Source organism: Podarcis liolepis (genome assembly GCF_965112155.1).
Source record: "Podarcis liolepis genome assembly, chromosome: 11".
NCBI lineage: Eukaryota > Metazoa > Chordata > Lepidosauria > Squamata > Lacertidae > Podarcis > Podarcis liolepis.
Window position 1 is genome coordinate 5,925,530 of NC_139565.1, and position 8,072 is coordinate 5,933,601.

The 8,072-nt window shown below is 42.9% G+C and overlaps 1 long non-coding RNA gene across 1 annotated transcript; it reads right to left on the reverse strand.

Moving 5' to 3' along the window:
• Positions 1-922: 922 nt before the first annotated feature.
• On the reverse strand, positions 923-7,667 carry LOC310688540. The gene is made up of 3 exons (XR_014517021.1): positions 7,257-7,667; positions 4,980-5,021; positions 923-1,004 (listed from the first exon to the last, which is right to left on the reverse strand). It is a non-coding gene; the product is annotated as an uncharacterized lncRNA (long non-coding RNA).
• Positions 7,668-8,072: the final 405 nt, after the last annotated feature.

The following is an 8,072-nucleotide window of genomic DNA, read 5'->3' on the forward strand; positions in this document are numbered from 1 at the left end:
AGCCAAAACTCCTGCCCAGCTGCCTCCAACAATCTTTACCTCCTGGAGGGCAATGACCCTTCTCAGCCCTCATCTGGCCTTTTCTCATTTAAAACAAAAAACCAAAAACTTTTTGCATACCTGGGATTGCATCCAGTGAACGTGCAAGCAGAAGGCAGATTGCAAAACCAACCTTTCCCTTCGTGTTCACCCTCTTGCTTCCCTCTGTATCCCCCACAAAAGTCTCTCTGGAGGGTTGCTGCCCTTCCAGAAGATCCTTCTGTCCTATTTCAGGAGATTCCTTCCTTGCACTGCATTGTTCAGGATGCAGGACCGACATGACCCTCTGGAAAGTCTTGGGGGGGGTGTCCTGCAGAGTGAGAAGAGTGGGGGAAGATTTGCTGGGCAAGCTGACCCTCACTTCTGCAACTGCCAGATACAATCATATTTTTGCAACCCTTTGGTACAGCAAGCAGAAGACCAACAAGAGATCTCTTGACGCTGAGATCCCCTTGACCTAAGCCTCCTGTTTTAATTGCTCTTCTCTTTTAATGTGATTCTGTTATGTTATAGTTCAATTATGAACACATGCAATTTAAAGTTTAAATGGGGTTGTTTTATATCATAATCATAGTGCATTTTTAATTAGTATGCATTTTAATAATGTTGTGCAATCGAGAGTTTTAAAATATATATATTGTAAACCACTTAGTCACCCTCTAGGCATTAAGTGGTGTATATATAATAATCCATAATAAAAATTATTGAATAGCTCTTTTTTGCCATCCTGCTGGAAGGTACAGGGTGACCAAGTTGGCTATTAGGGATCATAACTTATAACCCAACATATAATATGAATGCCCACTCAATGCTACACTTTGTAAAAGGATGGGGCATATTTCTTCATCAATAATTTATTTCAGTACACTCCGAAAAGTACTTACAGCTCTATTGTGCAGTGTTATGCTGTTGATATACTCCTCCTCCAGGCCAAGGGCCTCACATCTTTGTAAGTTGCAGAGTGGCTGTCAAACAAATTACAGCAAAGTGGTTCTTATCAGGCTCTTGGTGGATTTTAACAGGCATGCAACACCATCTGACCCATCTGATTTCCTTTGAATTTAAAAACGGAGCTTATTCTTCTCGTGCCAAATGTAAATAATTTCGCTTCCATTTCCCATCCAGAGAATCTGACTAGTTCAAAAGCATTTCAACAAATCTTATCTGCCTCATATCCTGCTGACTGGCACAGTCCTGGACTTCAGCCTGAAAGCCAAAAATGTTTTGGCTCCAAGACGCAATAGGAAAGAAACAACAAAGAAAACTGGGGAAAGTCTTAGTGACTTATAATGGAAGTGCTGAAAACTGTAGGGATTGTTATGTTTCTTTGGTTTTTCATTGAAGTATTGTGGGCTGCCATTTTCTATTAATTTTTCCCCAGGAAATCTTTTTGGAGGATTGCACAACAAAACTTTGCATTTATTTCATCAGCAGCATAGTTTGTTCTTCTAAAAGTGTATATATATTGGCCTCTATTTGATTCTTCGTTCCTCCTTAATGAAGTGGTTTTCCAAGTTTTCTGCCCAGAGGGAAAACTTTCCACCCTGTCACATCTGCCGGCTGGAGCTCACAGCTGTCTTGTGTCAGCTGAAAGTGGGATCTAGAACTCACCCAACATTTGGAAGGAAAGATCAGTGACAGACATTCAAAAAGGCTTGTTCTCAGCTGTTGATCTTCTTTTTAAGGAACCCTTAATAAGCTTCTAAAAGTTGCCTAGAACATAATTTGAAAACACTGCTTCAATGCCAGAAGCTTTCTGGGCTGCAGAAGAATGTAGTTATTCTCCATAAGAGATGAAAGCCAGGGGAAAGTCAAGGATTTAGTATTCTCAAGCAGCTAAATGATCCAGCAGGAACAGTGCCGAGTTCATAAAATGTAGCACATCCTGGCTGTTATTGCTGGCCGGGAAGCTAATATGCTCATGTATAGCAAACAATGGCACAAAACAAAAAGTGTCTTTGATAGTACATTGATTCTTAAAGCAATACCTATGAATCATGGTATGAAGTCTGTGGAGGATATCCTGAATTTTAAAGAGTGCAAGCTTTATGGAAGGACGGAAAGGAAAACAAAATACCATAATTTGGAGAAGAAAAGCAGTCACTTACGGGTCACATCCACACAATACATTTAAAGCACATGGCTTGTCCCAGAGACTCCAAGGAACTGTAGTTTAGCCCACACAGAGCTACAATTGTCAGCACCCTTAAATAAGTGCATTTCCCAAGATTCTTTGGAGAAAGCCATATTTTTTCATAAAGGTAAAGGTAAAGGACCCCTGACAGTTAAGTCCAGTCACGAACAACTCTGGGGTTGTGGTGCTCATCTCGCTCTATAGGCCAAGGGAGCCGGTGTTTGTCCACAGACAGCTTCTAGGTCATGTGGCCAGCATGACTAAGCCGCTTATGGCAAACCGGAGCAGCGCATGGAAACACCATTTACCTTCTCGCCGGAGCGGTACCTATTTATCTACTTGCACTTTTTGGCGTGCTTTCAAACTGCTAGGTTGGTGAGCTCACCAACAATGTCTGTACTTCTGTCTTAATGATTTGCTGCCAAGTTTTTTTAAGCACACATATGCCTTTAGCTTCTGTGTACTTTATATTGTTCTTCTGTTTATTGTCCATATTCCCTAGAATCTTTCAGATGGAGTATAGTTTATTTATATATTAATAAATATAATCAGAGTGCCCAAGCCATGGTGAAAGAATGGTTACAAATTAGGATGGGAAACTCACCACTGAATTAGCATGGGTTAGGTTGGGTTAGGGATGCAGGTGGCGCTGTGGTCTAAACCACTGAGCCTCTTGGGCTTGCTGATCGGAAGGTTGGCAGTTCGAATCCCCATGACAGGGTGAGCTCCGTTGCTCGGTCCCAGTTCTTGCCAACCTAGCAGTTTGAAAACATGCCAAAAAAGTGCAAGTAGATAAATAGGTACCACTCCAGCGGGAAGGTAAACAGCGTTTCCATGCGCTGCTCTGGTTTCGGTGTTCCGTTGCGCCAGACGTGGCTTAGTCATGCTGGCCACGACCTGGAAAAACTGCGGACAAACACCGGCTCTCTTGACCTGTAAAGCAAGATGAGCGCAGCAACCCCAGAGTCATCTACGACTGGACTTAACTGTCAGGGGTCCTTTACCTTTTTAAGCCATTGCTAAGAAACATCTTGAATTAAGTCTGGTAGTGCCCAGAAAGCCTGTCAAGAATATTCAAGGTAAGTACTACACAATCCCATTTTGCTGCTGGTAGCCCCATTTTATGCTAGCTGCAGCTTCTAGACCGTTATCGAGGGTAGTCCCACACAGAGCACATTACAAAAATCAACCATGGGTTACTGATAGCAGGCTATCCAAGCCTAGGAAGAGCTGTAGCTAGAAATAGGCAGTTGTTGACACGAAAGCCACCTGGGGCTCTGGTGTAATCTGTGAGTCAATTACTATGTACCTGTTCTGTTGGGGAAGTGCTACCTCATCCAAAACAGCCCACCTTCCCAGTTCCCAGAAAAGCCCATCCGCTGCAGAAGTGGCGTTCCTTCCATATCCGAAATATGACTGAATGCAAAACACATGCACAACATTTCCCCAGCATTCATAAAACTCTTGAGTACAAGCTCATTCCCCACAGATAGGTCTAACATATATGAATATGGGTTATCTATGACCTTCAAATAAATATATTTATATTTGTGGCTGTTCTCCAAGAGCAGTTCCTCCAATCCATGCTCTTCCTGGCATGCTGACTGATGTTGTTTTTAGAGAGTCACAGAATTATTTCATTTTGTTTCAACAAACGTTCCCTATTATGCCTTTTCTAAATAAGCAGCTTCCTGTTACAGCCCTACAGCGCAGCATGCTTCCGACTATTTTGAAGAGCCTCAAAAGGAAAGGAAATATGTCAGGCTCTGAAGCAAGTCCCCTGTATTACGGAATAGATTTGAACAGGAGGACAAATACCATGACTCTCAACAATTATGTGCTGCAATGCTCATGATAGCAAACTGAACAACTTAGCTTTATAACTCCTCTAGTCATAAGACAAAAGTGCATGTGATTATTCAGGAATGGTCTAATAAACATTATTGGATTTTGAGTGCATAGTTTCACAGATACACAAGGGAAGCATGAATGTTACCACCCTGGGCTTCTTTGGGACAAAGGGCAGAATATGAATTCAGTAAATAATAATCAATAATACTATGGGAATTCTGGTTTCTAAAGACAGGTAACCATTCTCTGTGCATGCTCCCTTAAAAGTACAACCCTCTCCAGGCAGTCTTAATTTGTATGTTTGGAGTGATGGAGGCTACCTGTGCTCCTGACCTTCCAGTGTTGAGTGAGGAAGTCTAACGAACTATACATGTTTGACTGAATGTGCTTACAATGCTTTCTGGCATAAGGAAACCCGATCCAGATCAACCATGCCCAAATGCCTGGCACAGGCCAAGTCCCCCCTCTCATTTTTCACCCAGAATACCTTCTTTCCACACTGAATCTTCCCCCCCCCCCCAGTGTGGAATACATCATCCCAACCTTCGAAAGGAACTAAAAATTATCAGAAATAGTAGTAATTCACTGTTCTTGCCATTCACCATTTGATGATCTTCTCATACAATGATAGATGGGTACGCGCTCCCTTGTGCTGAGACAGAAAATTGCCCCTTTACTTCTCATCCAAGAAGGGAGTCCATCCTTTGAAGGATTTTATTTCAAGAAAGTATGTTCTAGGGAAGGAGAAGCCTGTGGGCACAGCGCCCTTCAAAACACAATAAACATAAACTCTTCAAGTGGGAATGTAAAATGTATTCTGCTGAAGCCTTTGGCCTTATCAACTGCAGTGTAGTATATAACAAGGTCATTAGTAACAAGCCCCACACAATGGAGAACATACATCAGCAGCAGAAAAGCAAACATTGGTCCAAAACATCACAATAACTTCCTGTACCTGTTCTTGTTTGCTTGCTGAGCTCTCAAACATTGTGAGTCTCTGAAATACATAAAAGCGTAACAGCTTGAGTCAATATTTGCTAACCAAAGTGAACGATTTTATTTAGCACGATGACTGGACCTACTGAACAAATACATTATCTTGTATGCCAGCATAACAAGCAGAGGCCAGCCTGCAAAAACAACCGCCGTTGTTGAGCCATTTACGGCATATGGCTGTATCTGGGAAAAGCTATTGACTGTTGCAAACCTTCACACACTAGGAAGAGATAGAAACTTAAGTGAACCATTTTCTGCTTCTGCCTATAGTTCTGTTAAAAGATTGTGGGGTGCCTGGACCCCCTTCTAATTGTGGGGTGCCAGGCATTGAATTTAGCATGTTAAAATATAAGCCATGTTTTTTTAAAAAGCCAGGCTTGCTTCCTGATGAAGTAATTACCTGAAGAGACGCACCAGTAAAAGAGCTCAAAAGACAGAGTGATGGTCTGGCAAAGATTTCTGCTGGACACAGAGGGGTGGAGCTCTGCCCTGGGCTCTGGGTAGTTAGCAAAAGACAATGCAGAGTTGGGAGGGAGCAGTTTCAGAATTGCAGTGGGCTGATGCAAGCGAGAGAGAAATAGTTGTGTTTTTGCAAGCAGTTTACAAGCTGCAGGGAAGCAGAGTCAGAACACCATGGGGGCCCAGCAATATTTGATCCAACACTGTAGCCATGAGAGAAAGGAAACCTGCTTTGAACCCCTCCACAGGTTGTATAATTTCACACCGCTTGGAGTCTGGGTTGCCGTATAATAGTTCCTTCTATGATAAAGTCAACCTGATGCTATATTACTCTAGTAGGGTTGCCATATGTCCTCTTTTTCCAGGACACGTCCTCTTTTTCATGGGTGGAGCCATCATAGCAATTCATAGTTAAAAGTAAAAGTCGGCAAATGTGTCCTCTTTTTTGCTCTTCACAATATGGCAACCCTAGACAGGATTGCCATTGGTATTGCTTTCTTTTAAGTCCGTACACACACTTTGGCCTTAAATTTCAAGCGATGCAACAGTTGGAAGGCCCCGCTCATATAAAATCATCTTCTTAAGTTTCCATCATATGCAACAAGTGATTCAGAATATGGACGATCCAAGTGATTCATAAAGAAAATAACTGCTTTTTGAACATAGCCGGATGGGAGAAGGGGTTGATTTCAACAGAGAGAAAAATAATAACATACAGGAAATCAATAAGGAGGACCTGGAAAAGAGTAGCCATTCTTTTCCAGTGCAATTAAGTCTGACCCAGGGAGTCTTTTAGCCCTCCGGTGTAGATTTTCAGGGGGCACTGACTGCAGGAGGAAATTAGAAATGGCTAAAAATTCATCCATGTACTCTATAAGTAGAATGGTCATACCTGATCTTATCTAAATGGATGTGGTTGCAGAAAGATGGATTGATGCCAATGTGGTTTTAAAAATTTCCAAGCATACAGACATTATCAAGAAGATAAGCTTCCAGATGAAGGAGAACATTGGTGTATTTCATTTATGAATTCACACTTCTGAATTTCGGCATGAGTACCAAAATTGTCAGGAAGTATTTAGAGGTGTTCTAACAGCCATTTCCAAAACAGAATCTTTCCCCGTAAAATTCATTGGGAAGAAGCAACAACACGAATGCAACTTGAAACTGTTGCAGGAAAACGCCCCCCCCCCAAATCATTCAGTTTGTACAAACATGACACACACACACATACAGTGGTGCCTCACAAGACGAAAAGAATCCGTTCTGTGATTCTCTTCGTCTAGCGGTTTTTTCGTCTTGCGAAGCAAGCTCATTGACGGATTAGCGGATTAGCGCTATTAGCGCTATTAGTGGCTTTTAGCGGCTTATCGGCTTATCGGATCAGCTGATAAGTGGCTTAGCGGCTTAGAAAAGGGGGGGAGGGGGGAAAAACCGCAGGAACTCGCAAGACATTTTCGTCTTGCGAAGCAAGCCCATAGGAGATTCGTTTTGCGAAGCACCTCCAAAACGGAAAACTCTTTCGTCTAGCGAGTTTTCCGTCTTGCGAGGCATTCGTCTTGTGGGGCACCACTGTATGTGACATACGCGATACTTCTGTTACAAATTCATAGAAAATCAGCCGTACCATTCCACTTTTATTTTACACCATGAAGGAAGGACTGTCAAAGGGGGGAGACTTGACACAAGGCAGCCATAATCCCCAAGTATACCAACACATTCACAGCAAGCCCTGCCCAGTTGGCATGCCAACCTTGATGGTCCTAGACAAAAGGACCTGCATATGGAAGTGGATTCAGTACAGACTGAAACAAAGGACAGTGACCAGCCCTTCCCTCTGGGGGCAGGAAACAGTGAACTCCTCTTTGACCTCAGGAATGTAATCATGGGGAGGGGGGAAGGAGGAATTGGACAGGTGACAAGACACTCAGGCTACCACCACAACTCCTCCCTGACATCATGTGTCAATGATGTAGTCATGATGTAGTCATGATGTAGTCTTAGGGGTGTAGCATGGGGGATTAGTAGCTAATAAAAGTAGGGGTCTTCTTTTGTTCAGGGCTTCCATCTTGTTCCACCTTGTGGCAGGTGGGAGTCCTGTCGCAACAGTCTTCAATAAAGACCAAGCCTACTGGCTGCTGTTTTGCTCTGGTATTCCTGGCTGGTGTCCTTGTTTTTTTGTTCAAGGGAGCCCTCAGATTTTTCCATTTACAAAACTACTGAATTACAGTACATCAGGAGCGTCAATGGTGTGACTTGCAGATTGAACAAAGAATGCTTAGCACATTATATGTGTCAACAATGATATAATGCCAACAGAGAAGTTGTCTAACTTCTCCCATCATCCATGACCCATGGGGCGCATGGGAGCTGTGTTACTACCATGCTAGGTTCCTGTTCTGAATTGCTCCCCCAAAACTGCCATTTTCCCCTTAAAAGCTATTTGCTCAACTAGCCATTGTGTGAAGGGTCAGCTTGTCTAGTCTGGCCCTACTCTCAGGCAAAATGAGGGGGGTGAAGTGCTGGAGAACAGAGCTATATGTGCTTCACAGTCTGCTATGTGCCATCTATGTAAGCCCACTGTCCTCAGGCA